This window comes from Plodia interpunctella, chromosome Z (assembly GCF_027563975.2).
Source record: "Plodia interpunctella isolate USDA-ARS_2022_Savannah chromosome Z, ilPloInte3.2, whole genome shotgun sequence".
NCBI classification, from domain to species: Eukaryota; Metazoa; Arthropoda; class Insecta; order Lepidoptera; family Pyralidae; genus Plodia; species Plodia interpunctella.
In genome coordinates, this window is record NC_071324.2 from 1,748,151 (window position 1) to 1,763,677 (window position 15,527).

General features: G+C 36.7%; 1 protein-coding gene across 6 annotated transcripts in view; it reads right to left on the reverse strand.

The window, feature by feature from the left end:
* The window catches only part of LOC128682834 (protein bric-a-brac 1-like), a 353,293-nt gene that overhangs the window by 98,815 nt on the left and 238,951 nt on the right, over nt 1-15,527 (reverse strand). The window lies entirely within an intron of this gene.

Below are 15,527 nucleotides of genomic sequence, written 5' to 3' on the forward strand. Positions count from 1 at the left end.
CGACCAGCGCTAGTGAAAGGCCGCCACCAGATAACTGTCACTGTCATTTGAATTTGACATCTGATAGAAAGTGTCACGTGATTATCACATACATACGCGGTTATGGGCCGTGTATTAACGAATAGTTACATACAATAATAATATAATTATTGCAATAAGCAATCACACAATGGATTTTCCAACGAACACCCAAAATTCGATATAAAACTTAATGTGAAATACGAAATTTTAAATTCATTAACATAAGTTATAGTTTCATTTGGATGTTGCATTCATGTTCGTTGTTTAATAAAGACTGGTTTTGTGATTTATATTATCTGAAACTTTGGAGCGAATGGAGATGCGCCAGCATACAAATTTGACAGATATTGCACGAAAACTTGTATCAAAATAAACGGCTAAATTGAATTCAATGCATATTTATATTAACTACTGCAAGGTTTGTGAGAAATGTTTGTTATTCTTCTATGCGAAACGGTCGATGGTATACAGATGATACCAATAATTTTATTCAAGTCATTTAAAGGCATCTGACATGATTTTTATTACGGCCACCTAGTAGCCTTAATAATATACTATAAAAACTATCCTGTGAAATGTCAAATGAAACAAACGAGTAGGATTCGAACTAGGGACCTTTCAACAAGTTTAACCACTGGACCTCTTCGCCTACCTTAGCTGTCAGATTATCCACCCTGGCGGAAAACGGGGGTGATGTTAAGCCTATAATAAGTATGCAATGATGAAAATGACCTACTATCTGATCATTAAACAGCATCAAACAGGCAGGGTCGGCTGGGCCCCCTTATTTGATTATCTCTATACGTTACACATTGTAAGGGTTAACCTATCGATTCTGTTACACTAACGTTGAGAAATTACAACGACTCTCTCTCTCTCATCTCTGCAGGTTGCGTACGGGGTTGTAAACCCGCGAAGCCCGCGGTCAGAATAAAAAATAAAAACTAAAAATTTTAAAGACTCGACTTGTTTTACAAATGGCCACCTGCCTGACGTCAACCGTCACAGCCTAGGCTGTGTGTGTCCCTTGGTCGCTAGTAAAATATAAATAAGACATTAGACAAAATGTCCTGTGAACGAACTTAAACGATTTAGAAGTAGTGAAACATTTTATTTAAAAAAAAAAAAAATACAGACAGCGTTCCACAGCGTAAAACACCGAAAAACAACAACTATCAAAATTAATCACGCACGAATGTGATAAAATGAAATCTACTCGCAATCGCACGTTAACTGCCCGTTGATTGTCGCAATATATCACCCGAGCGAGGCGACTGATATTGTAACAATATTTAATTTCATTAAACGCACGCTCTATATAATCGCGGGATGTACCGTAACGAGGCCCGCTGTCACGTGACAGGGAAATTTTCCAACTTTTTATTTACCATTCAATATATTTCAGACACACACGCCCAAAATACTACCACTCCTTGTCGTACAAGGCAACTATAAGATGCATGGCCTTGCCGGCTGACAGGCAATGACAGCATTCCCAAAGGGTAGGCTTATGGCGGGCCGGTCGTAAAATCACAGCCGAATCCAAATTGTTAGGTTTAACCAACGCGGCTTCACAGCTCTGAAAGTAAACAGGAACACACAAAAATAATAGTTTTATGACTCAGTCAAGACTGAAGAACAAATTAATTATTACTTTTGAATATGAATAATAAAACCAAATATTCAATGGCGCTGAGAAAACTCATTGACGTCGTATTGCATATCGCATACAATGTCGAAAATAAAGAAAGTATTTTTTTTTAATAAAACAAATCGACTGTAATAATAGCTAAATCAAAATCAAATCATTTATTCAGAAATTAGGCCTTCACAGGCACTTTTTCACTTCATATTCTAAATTAAATGATGTTTACCAAAGCTACAAACTACTAGCATTTCGGAACGACTACTGCTGAGAAGAAATGCCGAAAGAAACTCATTCAAACAGTGTTGGTCCCTATTATGCCAGAAGGGCTTACCATTTTTTAAATATAAATTTATGTATAATTTTTTATCAGTAATATAACAATGTAAGTACACAATAGTGTACATGGTCAAAAGGTATACTGAAACATATTATGATTGTGATCAAGTGCTGATGAAAGGAAAAAATATATACCTATATATATGTATAATTAACCAAACAAAAAAAACTTTTAATAAAAGATCGATATTAACAATTTAATAAGGCTTTAACAGTGTCGCACCCGTCTTGGATTCCTTGTCAAGCCAACGACGGGCGGAAGTGCCGGAAACGGATGTTATTACAGATACCGAAGCTTCAGGTGTCCAGGCCACTAGCATTCTTGTTTATATATTCCGGACAATTCCGGAATAATTAGTTGGAATTTAATTGTTATACTGGAGAGTGCTAGGTCTCCATTTCCTTACTAACCAGGTGCCAATGCCTTTAAATGTAGCGGAATTTCGCTAAAGAATCTTCCCTTCTTTATCCTTAAATATTATAATCCTCTGCCGCGTCTGTGTGTCTGTTCGCGATAAACTCAAAAACGGATTTCGGAAAAACAATTGCGTGTATAATTTGTTATGTTTTTACCTGAGCCAAGCCATGGTGGGACGCTAGTCTACATACTATTTCAAAAGCGCGAAAGTGCATATAAAATATTTGATACTTGGTACTTGCTATTGTAACCTATAAAGATGTGCAATGAACCGAGGTACAATTTAAAAAAAAAACTTTTTTAAATAGGTTTTAGAACCGGCTAAAAACACTCTAGGGACGAAAATCGAAAACAGTCGAAACTCGATTATGCCTGACCTCGACAACATCGTTTAACGCAACGACAATTTAGCCAGGCCAAACAAACTACTTGACGCGACATAAATCGATCTATTCGATTACAACATATCGATACGCGATCACGAGTAGGCAGGCGGGTGCAATATTGAGAAATTGAGATGTCACTCGGCTAGGTAGGCGCCGACCGGACGTTTACTGCCAGTAACTCTCCATCGTATTGACTTCCAATGAAACACTAATTTACCAGAACCGATTATATTCAAAATTAGATTTCTTTAATCGATTACATCACTATTCATGTTTAACCACCATTGTCTTTGACCACGCGACTGCAGGATGATCTCCACTTCAAGTAATAATGCGTTGTAGAAAAAATGACGTTTATTCTCACTATAAACTATTTTAATTGTGCATTAATCTTTTAACAACGTCGAATGATTCGATAAAATTTTAATCGACGGGCATACGTACGACTGTGACAATTTTTGCAGCAGAGCAATACGAAACAATTTATAAAAGGTCGTTAATCTTTAACCGTTTTCCAGTTTATATTATTGAAACAAATAAACGTTGGATATAAAGTTCGATAAATTAAAATCTCGACTGTGCATAATTTATGGACAATCATTTCGTTCGAGAGAACGCGGACGGCGCGGAGTTCAAATGATTGAGGTGGAACTTTTTATTCGTCGATTTTAAATTTTTAAATAAAAAAATCGGCCAGGAGCATTCATAAAAATTTCAGAGCGCCGATTAGCGGCGGTATTTAATAATCACAATATTGTTTGCCTGAAATTCGAAATACGAAAATACGATGCTGCGTTTTTCCGGCCAGTATCTTTAATTTGTAATCCAATAAATGTTAATACATCAAGCGCTGCCACGGGCCGTTTTCGATTAAATTTTTGGGCGCCAAACTAATTTGGGAACTATATTGTGCGGGGTTCGGTTGGTGCCGCGGTTCGCTGTAATTATTTTGTTTGCGAAATGTTTTTCGCGCGTGAAATTTTACGTGTTGAACGATGGTCAATATTTGATCTGACCGGTGTGGGAAAGCCGTGGCCGGATCGTCCACTTGCAGTTGCAGTATTTAAATTTGATTCGACATTAAATAAATGAGCTTTGTGTTTAACTCCACCAGAACATTATGGTTAATCCCCGTAATAAAGAGATTACGAATTTTAAGCAACTTTCCGTGACAGATTAACACGTTTAATGTCATCTCCTGTTTAACATCATTGTGTTACATATTTGGCTTCTTTTATTTTTATTATAATAAGTCTAATTTATAATTTTGAAATTCTTATTATAAGCAGTATTTGGACACTGATTTTGGAAAAAAAAGTAGCCTATGTTTCCACAGGGTTTTTAATTAACTACATCGCACAGTTTAGTCGTGAAAGCCGATAGACAGACTTTCGCATTTATAATATAAGTATAGATTTCCATAAATTTGTCACACTAACTAAAACGGATACAAATATCCTTTCTTCTTTATCACGTGTGTAATTGCTAACACTGGAGTCAGGTCAAATCACATAAAGGCATCCGACAAGACTTTTGCTACCACAGCGTAAATACAGACGTTAAAAATGCGAAACGTTCCTTTCATACAATTATTTATATTCTGTGTATGACATTTCCCGTTGACGGTAAATGAACTAATGACGTCACTACAGTCGATTAGCTCCGCGCGACGTATGTCATAATTGTGCACGGTGAGTACGACTAGTGGTGGGGGTGGTTTGTAAAAATATCACATTGTATCGCGCTGCCGCGTTCCGTCGAGCACACTCCAGACGGAAAGTTCAATTGGCTAGCGAGAGCGTATCCAGAGTAGCCCTGGAAACTCTGGTTATATTCAGCAACACAAAATATATATTTTTTAAATAGCTATAACATATGCTAACATATGCTATGCTACAGTGCAACTGGGCGGGTCACGTTTGCCGAATGCAGTCTGAGAGGTGGGCCCACATTCTTGCAATCTGGATTCCAACTGACGGGTACAGAAAGCGAGGTGGCCCTAGGACTAGGTCGGATGAGCTCGGGGCATTCGACAGACATTGGATGGAGAAGACCAAAAAAAGGGACAAGGAATTTTAATGTTATTTTAATTTGGAACGTGACGCGAAAAGTGCCTGTGAAGGTCAAACTTCTGAATAAATTATTTGAGTTTTGGATATCTGAATACGATTCAAATTCGCATAACCAATAAGAATATAAGTTGAATCCCAACGACAAGAGAAAAAGAAAGAGCCAATCCCGACAAACACCAACAGCCATCCCAGCTCTACCCAAACTATGACGTCTCGCGTCCACAGCCATTCTCAAAAATTCAATAGTCACACGTGGTTGTACTCTTTTTTCCCCGGACTGTACAGAAAGGACACATGAGATACGGGACAGAGGCTAAGCTTCCAAGGGCCGTCCAACATTGTTACCAGGTGAGAAAGGAGAATTGAATAAAATGAACAAAACATTTATTTAGACTTACACCTCCGTTTCTATTTATACATTTTTGATGGTTAACATTACACATAATTACATTATAAATGAATCCTTACATTTTTACCAGGAGCAGGAGCGCGAAGCAGCGGCGCGTACGCGACTAGCGGGCTAAGGGACACGTAACATGCGCTGTGTGCTTGTAATAGTTAACCAACGAAAACTTAATTGTATGAAGCTTAGCCTCTGTCCCGATTCCCTACTCTTGTGGAAAGGAGGCGCGCCACCCACGGCATCGAGTATATTGGATTTCAAATTCGTTATTGCAAGGGACTTTTTCACTTTGCCGATGAGATTTCGCTGCGGACAATCACAACTATATTGCTCTGTATATTGCGATTCTGAGCTGTCACCCATCATAGCCGTTGGCGACGGTCCTACGTGTATTTTTGCTAGGGGAAGAGTTCAGTTAGGGCGCCCTTGACTTGTTATGACAAAAAATTTAATAGTAAATTCTGATATCAATGGTCTGACAACGATGCAGAAGAGCGTGCATAATGATGGAGAAAAAGTAAGCAAGCGGACCTTGGGCTTCGATTCGGCTTCGGCTCAATGGCGGCGGAAGGAACCCTTAAATCTAATTATCAATAGAGAAGATAAAATTGCAAATGGATCTGCGACTCCTTACTAAGTTACAGTTTGTCCCAGTCCTGGGTAAAGGCTTCTCTCTTACTTCCACGAAGGGCTTATATATCATAGTAACAAATAAGCTACGGTGCCGGGAATTTTCGGTAGTATGCGTTACATGATTCTCTCAGCGAAGCGCGCAATTATAGAAACAGTTACATTGACCACCGTAAAATATGCGTCCGTTTTTCCTTTCATTATGTTAATAAATTGAAATGTGCAGCATTACAATAAAAGCGAAAAACTCCAAGTAATTCTCTCATTTTGTACATAATCACAAAGTATTTCGTTTGTAATGAGCATGACGTTTTAAAAGACCGAGCGAAACTAATTGCTGTAATTACGGAAGAGCTATATAATAAATGACGATATATCTGTCCGTATAATCGTAACGAGGTATTTCATGTAACCATTAAAGCGTTATTATTTAATTAAAATATTATGAAATTGCAGTCTCGTTCAATCAGGCAAGTGTGTAAATTCACACATATAATCAGAAACTTAATTAAAATATATGCAATTATAATATTCTATAACTGATTGTTTTTATTATATAATTATTTATCATACTAATATTATAAATACGAAAGTTTTAAGAAATAAGAGGATTTGAGTATGTTTTTTTTGTTTGTTACCCATTCACGCAAAATCTACTGGACCGATTGTTATGAGATTCGAACCACGGTTAGAACCTGAAATACACATAGGGTACTTTTTAACTCGAAATCCCCACTGGTGCGAAACCCCGGGGCGCAGCAAGTTAATACAATTTTCCTTATAATTCTATAGTTCACTATTTCGTTATATTATTCACATTTATTTATTAAAAAAATATTGTTGACATTTCATTGCTTGGATTTTCAGAAACCGAGGGAATAATCTTTATTATTCACTGTTCACCTATATTTTTTAACAAATAAATAATTTGACAAGCTAAGGGGGCGCCACAATCGCAGAATTTGGGTCGTCCTCAACACAATTCACGCTACGGCCAGGTCCATCCGCGACAGGGCAGGTCACATAGACCGCTGTGTGTTTTTTAGCTTTTCAATATCCTGGTATTCTTGATCAAACAGACTAGCTGGGGTCATGAATTTTGGGACATTTTCGCAGAAGCCACATAGCAATATAAAGCAATTTATGTATAAATGAACTGAAAGGTGCAACGGTATATTTAAATCAGTTAATGAAATTTAATTAATTAATTAATTAAATCTATCTACTGAAAGTTTAACCAGATATTGCCTAAAATGTTGAGGCATTTTAGGAGTACCGGAGGAAATTCTTTTAACCCATTATGCGAAATAATAAACTTATATATACCAAACTGCAGTGTCGATCACCTTTAAAACATGCCGCAAAAGAGCGAAAATATATAAAAACAATAGCAAAATAACTGAGGTGACTACTGACCAGAAGGCTGGTAGGTTTATATCTCGTTCAGACAATAAGCATTGCCATTCAACGTGGCAATGCTGTCAGCCTTCTGGGCACGCATCCTCTAGGCAACGAACTGGTGGTATTGGCATTTTTGTATGTTGATTATTGAATGTATATTTACATTTAAATTGATAAATTTAAGTTTTTAAAATTGGTTTTAATATATATTTTTTTTTAATTTTAAGTTGAATAAATATTATTTTATAGAGACGAAATTATTCTAAAACCGATGCCATCAACCCCAGTGTAGGAAAATAATGTTTTTTTTTAAAGATGATATATTTAAATGCGTTTAGATGAAAGAGAGATACACATTACGTTTAATAATTAATGTCATAGTGAATATAGCTTAGTACTTATTTTCCGAGATAAGGTTTTGTTTACACTTGGCGTAATCCTCCGCCGCGGAAGAATCACGTACCGTCGGAACCAATCAGATGGAGATCCGCTTTCGAAATTGGAATCTGCGAAACAAGTTTCTTTGGAACGAGTCGTAACGAACTTTAGCTTTTAATTCGTCGCGCGGACGGATCTGTGTTTAATTGATCTGTGAATTCTTCCGTGCAATGAAATGATTCGAATTTCGAATTTAATTTGTGTAGGCAAAGTATAGAATTTCTAATTTCCTATAGTGATAGAAGTGCCAGTGTTAATTTTTGTCATCATCTAAGAAAGCAAATTTTAGTTTGAATTTTAAAAGTATAGATACTTTTGCCTAACACAATTAATTGACACAATAATTTTAGATGTAGGATAAAAATCCAGGATTATCGCGAATAAGAAAAAAATATCATTAAACTAAAAAAGAAATTAAATAAATCATCCATTCATATTTTGTTATATACCACGTAAAGGTAACCAATCCGTACGCAATGGTATCATAGTCGAACAAAGCAAACGAATCAACATTCACGCGGGCGAGGCCGCGGGCTAAAGCTACTGTTCTATAATTCAGCAGGCAGCTTGCTCGGCACATAATAAACAATTCATCATAACATGAACCCCTTTGGTACACGAAAATTCGTGGCCAATTCTAAAACAAATACGGGCCACAATGACACTAGTAGTTACGTGACAAAAGTTTCGTAACACAGCCTTAACAAAACCGTTACGCATTAAAAATTAATATGCACTTTACTTGTTAGTTGTACACGTCAACGACGCTAAATGGTACAATCGCGAACTTATTATGAACTTACTGTCGTATTCATAATAAAGTTGAAACATTAAATCAATATTCGACATTAACAGAACGAAACAAAACACTAGCTTCGATTGTTTTTTTTTGTGATTACTAGTGTCAGACTATACTAATAGTGCAAGACAATGTTATATATAATAACCTTGTGCCATAGAATAATAGGAAGAAGAATATGTGAAATTGTGAATTCCTAAGAATTATGAAGTTAAAATTTCTCAATTTGGCAGACGATGAAATTTTTAGGGGGGAAAAAAAAACAATAATTATACTCTGTTTCGCATTTCCGCCATTAAAGTAACACATACCTGAAACAAAAAAAGACATAATTTAAAAGTTGTTCAGTTTATTTTTTTTTTTTCATTAAAATAGTATAAAATAAAGTCGCTTCCCGCTATCAATAATGAACAGATACTACATTATAATCGTGGCCATAATCCTAACTATCCTAACTTATATTGTAAATGCGAAAGTAAGTTTTTGTTTTGTTTCTTCTTCTTCTTCTGTCATCTTCACGCTCTATACTCAACCAATCTTCTTTGAAATCTTGCACACGTGTAATTTGAAGTATGAATATTGGTCATCTTTCATCTTGGAAAAATAACCGATCTCATTGGAAATTAACGCGGGCGATGCCGCGGACAAAACGCAGTTACTACATAAGCGGAGCCTGAGCTTTGGAAACTGGGAAAACACTCAGTTGTGATAATCAAGAAACTCAAGTGAAGATCAAGAAACTTGGCTATAGTGGAGCTAGGAATGCAAATTTTCGGTGCAATATCCTCATCTTAATATTATAGATGTTAAAGTAAGTTTGTTTGTTTGTCATCTCCTCACGCTTTACCAACTCAACCAATGTTCTTGAAATTTTGTATACATGTAGTTTTAAGTATGGAAAAGGACATAGGATATCTTTCATCCCGGAAAAATAACTGCTCCCGTGGGAAAATCACGCGATAGGAGCCGTGGGCAAAAGCTAGTAACACAAAAAATATAATAGCAAACCTAATAAAAATCCTTACTAATATTATAAAAGCAAAAGTAAGTTTGTTTCTTTGTTAACTTTTCACGCTGCTCAACCAATTTTCTTGAAATTTTGCATACATGTAGTTTGATTGAAGTACGGAGAAGGACATAGGGTATCTTTGAACCCGAAAAAAATACCGCTGCCGTGGGAAAATTACGCGGGCGAAGCCGCGGGCAAAAACTGTTATTAAATTATTTGAAAGAGCACCATAAGTGTGAGATACGGACGTGATAATACGTACGGCTTAAAGTCGCCACTGAAAGTGTTTCAAAAACATTAAGTGAACGAATGAAAAACGTTGTTATTTAAAAAAAAATGCTTTCAACCGCGCCGCGTCCCGTTTAATGAATCAATCAGTTTGGTATGCCGCCCGCCATTTTGTAACTTAAGTCGCTGGTTCATAAGCAACTCAAAGTTGTTTAATTTGACAGCTACCATTATGAGATGAGATAGCATTTGTGGATAGCAAAAAATTACCATCAATAAAATTTTTGTTATGTCTTCGCCATATATATGTTCGTATCGCGACTGAAAAATGAATTTAAAACTTTGTACAAATAAATAAATAAATACATTAGGACAAATCACACAGATTGAGCTAGCCCCAAAGTAAGTTCGAGACTTGTGTTATGGGATACTAACTCAACGATACTATATTTTATAACAAATACATATATAGATAAACATCCAAGAGCCGGGCCAATCAGAAAAAGATCATTTTCCATCACGACCCGACCGGGGATCGAACCCGGGACCTCTATGTTCAGTGGCAAGAACTTTACCACTGCGCCACAGAGGTTGTCAAACTTAATAGTAATATAAGTAATATAAACTTAAATCATAAAATTAAAAGTTCTAAAAAGCCGGTCAAGAACGTTTTGGAATTGCGCTACGAGAGTTCCGTACTTATCAATGGGATACGGTCCGGTATCTATGTATAGGTCTTCAAAAATTATATTGACGTTTCTAATATATATTTTTTCTAAACTGAATAGTATGAGTTTCTTGTGAAATCACAGAATATAAATGGCCATATCCTTTGATCGCGTAGACGCAGGATTTTTGTTCAGAGTTTAGAGAAAAAGTAAGGTATGAAAAATTGTAAAGTATTATTTATATGTACCAAATAAATATATTTTTCTTTGAATCGACTTCTTCAGGTTGCGTGCAAGGTGAATGATGCCAGTAGACCTTACGTCTAATGAATGAATATTTTTGGTTGTACAAAAAAGGGACCTAATGGCGGCTAGCACTTGAGTCTTTATTGCCGTTGTTTTGTATTGGAACAACGCAATAAAGACCTAAGTGCTAGCTGCCATAAGGTCCCTTTTGATTTGGACGACCACATTTATTATTATTTACAAAAACTTACATATTAAATACAATTATTTATAAATCGAAATACCGGACGAATAAACGGGTCCCTATAAGAGTTCCGCTTTTACTTGACGTACGGAACTCTAAAAGGGACGTGAATCTTTTATACAGCAAGTTTAAAGCAAGTGAAATTGTAATGTAACTTTGTTGTTGTCTATAAGTTAGGGGACTTTGTATAGAGGAGCTAGGTTCGCGAGCCGTCCAAGTTACATAACAGTGTTGCATATTTTAGCAAACGCGCCATGTCCATTGATTTATTCAGCAACGTTTCCTACACTAGCCTAGGAATATATACATGATGCATGGTACGTATCATATGCGCCCGTAGGACTGATTGGGTCCAATAGGGTTGACACCACATGCTGGTTGGGATGTACTCTGGAATGTGTTCGCGGGAACGCGGGACATACAAGTAAATAACCTCAATTTGCTGTTCTATAACCTCAATTTTGTTTAATTGGAAAGGTTTTACTATGCATTCAGTTTCCTTTCATGTTTTTTTGACACTTAATTTAGATTTGTATCGTTTATTTTTAGAAGAGAACTACTCCGGTGGATATCGTACGGGACAACTAAACAAAGCACCGAACGAAACCGCGAAAATGAGAGAACTATTATTATAAACAGGTAAGCGTTTGTGAGTTTGTATGTTTGAGGCGGGTAATCGCCGAAACTACCGAACCGATTTCAAAAACTCTTTCACCATTAGAAAGGTACATTCCAAGATTGGTATAGGTTTTTATCTCAAAATTCCCACGGAAGCGAAGCCCATCAGCAACATCTAGTAGATAAATAAAGAAAGACTGTAAATAACAACTTGTAACAACAAAATAGCTAGCCCTGGACAAACCGATGCAATCCAGTTCTATCTAGTTACAGTCCTAGTTACAAAGATGGTGATTGATACCCACTGGGACGGATGTTTTTAGTGTGTATGATAATGATATAGTCTATGACAACTGGTTATTTGATTAACATAGCTAATGTTGGAATAATTTAGAAGAAAAAGATGTAGAATCGGTTCAACATTATGGTCTAATGGACTTCCTCGTGCTGTGGGTGCTATTAGTAACTGTCTCGTCTTGGAATTGGAAGTTTTAGTTTTGATTCGTCTTCACGCCCTTACAGGGCAGACAGAGCCAAGGGATGCGGGATTCGACCGCCTATGCCTATATAGATATAGGCGAAAATGTGATGATAATTGTTATAATTAAATTATAAAATTGACTGCAAAATGGATATCGGCTTTGGGCGTTAAGACCGGCCTTTTACAAATTTTCTGATAAATAATTAAAAAACATAATATTATATATAGTAAATTGTGGTCTAATGAGTATACTTTTTTAAGAAGCAAATATTAATATCGGAAACCGTAGTGTGAGTTTGAGATTCGCTTTTCACTATAGATTTTTCCCATGCCCCGCAGTCAACCAATCACAGTGTGATCTTGTGACGTGACGACAACCATGCCGCAATGTGATTGGTTGGCTTAGTGGCGAAAAGAATCGATGGCAAATAGTTGAGATGTCGGCCTAATGAAAAGCGCTTCGCTTCCGCCACAGATTCGCGGTCTAGCGTTTATTCGAATGTGTACCACTGTCAATTCTAAATGTCAGACCGGTGGCGTACACAGAGACTGTGTACACGAACAGTCCCATGCGCTTCGTAAATACATAATTTGTTAGATTGACGTATTAGATTACTCCGCTTTGCGACGGCCAAAATGTTTGCCTAAATCGTTAATTAATATCTGCGTGACGAGCCAGATGCCAGTTTTGTCCATCAATATTAATAATACACAAACAGGGCGTCACAGGGTAGCACATTTGACTCACGGCCATTGAAACGTTTTACTATCCATCCGGCATAGCGTGTGGTTCCGTCCTAGAATAGGACCATTCTATATCCTCCCGTGGATGTCCCACGACTGTGGAACACTTAGACTCGGCGGCTGAAAGGCAAATAATAACATTCCAAAATTAATATTTTACTTTGATTTTTGTGAAAAAATTCCGTTGTGATACGATTAAAACGGTGAGAGTTTGTTGTCGCGTCACAATGTCACACTGTGATCGATAGACTGCGCGTCTCACAGCGAAAATATTCGCCTCTTGTCACTAGTGCCACGATGCCGTCAACGGTTCCATGGTGGACAGCGAATTGCAAACTCACACTAAACCCTCAGAATACGTGCCAAAGTCCCGATTATAAAGAATTTTATCTTGAGGGAGTCTGCATATTCTATGAGCGAACTCGAAGGGCACACCTTCCCCCCTACATCTACATTTAAAGAGCATTGTAAGCAAAGACATTATTAATGTAAAGTTTTAGTTGCAACGCCGGCTCGCCGCGGGCCATGTATCATGTATACCCCCATCCATATTTGATTCCTTTTAATTCCAGACGTCTTTCGGCGACGTGTTTTGAGGCTAGGGTTGACACAAATTCTAAATTCTTTATCACGACTTTAAATTTGAATCATCATGAAGTGTGTTGACGTCTAAAATTATAATCATGTTGTCCGTTGGTATTGTAAACACATATGAATTGATAGTGGTTAGGTAAAAGCGAGCGAGCGTAGTGAACGTTCTAAATATTACACATCGAGTGAAAATTATTTATATATTTATTTATTAACGTTTAATGCAAATGGATAGAGACTCTGAAGGTCGGTAGGTAGATTTAGTTTTAGTGAGTTAATTTTTAAAGTCATTTATGCTATGTACCTACATCAATCTAAATTTTGACTTGATTTGTATGTTGTTGTTACACCCAAAAAGATAGACGAAAAAACTTCCGAGTCTCCGACAATTGCACCCAAAAGTCCCATAATGGTTACTAAGTTATGGCAACCCTATGTATGGCTAATGTGGTGTGGATTTGTAAGCGAGTTTTTAAAAAAGACTTTCTATCCTGATTGTACTGTGATATGAGTTTTTTGTAAGGCGCGTTTTTAGCTTAAGGAGTAGCATTTTTAGAGTTCCGTTAACTATGGCTATATACAAATGTAATATAGCCTATTCGCTTCTGTTTTATGTTTGCCTGACTTTTAGGGGTTATCCATACTAATTTTATAAATTCGGAAGTATGTCATGTTTTTATGGCTAAACTGGCCGATTTTTACGAAATGCAATACTGTTAATAACACGAGGTTATACCCCAAATATACGAGTTTGTCTTCGTATCTACATTACTATCTACCAAATTTAATAAAAATCTCACCAGACGTGAAAGCTGAATGTAATTCATCATTATAGTATTGGTTTATATAAATTACATAGTTACATTTTATAAAACGCGGTAGAGAACCTTCTACCGCGTCTGTCTGTTCGCGACAAACAACTATATCCTTCTCCGTATTTCAAAATAAATGTATGAAAAATTTCATTAAGATTGATTAAGCAGACAGAGAGTGAAGAGGTAACAAACAAACTAACATTCGCATTAATGAAATTAGTCGGGAAGAAATAAAATCATATTATGAATGTTCCATTACGCGTCCATTACAAATAGTTGAAATATTTTAATGGAAATGTGATCGCGAAATAAGACTTTTTCACTCCATCTACGGCATGCCTCAGTATTAGAATATAAAAAACTGTTTGCAACGCAACAAACTTATATGGTATACACAACGAATGCGGAATATCAAATAAGTGACCATTAACTTTTTCTCGATATAGTGTACTTCATTTTTCTAACATGGAAAATCGTCTTTCGTCCCTAAGGGAGTTGACATAAAACAATATTTTTCTGCGCGCAGTCCGCGCAGGGAATAAGACATATCAACAACATTTTCGAAATAGAAAGCCTTGTAGGTATTTTTATGTGGGTTTATCACTTACTAGCTTATGCCCGCGACTTCGCCCGCGTTAATTTCTTACATCTGCTCATAACTATCAATATCTCGGTTCAATATCTAAGCAACGTATCGCTATTAAACCTATGCCAGATTTTAAGTTAGACCACCCGCTATGCAACTGTGAAAACCACATCAAATTCCATTCAGTAGTTTTTACGTTTTTCGCGAACAAACATAGCTCACAGTTTTATTATTTATATAGATTTTTTAGATATTTTTTTCCATATTGTCGCGCCATGTTTTGCTTTTTTTTATTAGGACAAATCACACAGATTAAGCTAGCCCCAAAGTAAGTTCGAGACTTGTGTTATGGGATACTAAATCAACGATACTATATTTTATAACAAATACATATATAGATAAACCTCCAAGACCCTGGCCAATCAGAAAAAGATCATTTTCCATCATGACCCGACCGGGGATCGAACCCGGGACCTCTCGGTTCAGAGACTAGCACTTAACCACTGCGCCATCGAGGTCGTCAATAGATATACAGATTGTGTTTTATTTTGTTGGTTTTTAGTACACGTTGAAATGCCATTACTACATAGCACATGACAACTAAGGATGAGGAAGACTGAGGTGGTGGAGAAAAGTTGGGAAGAGGGCCATAGGCTCCTGCGCTCTATGGCTGAGAAAGAAACCAAGAAAACGCTCAGATGAGACACTAATTTCGCAGTATAAATAATGTAAAAAATAGAACCCG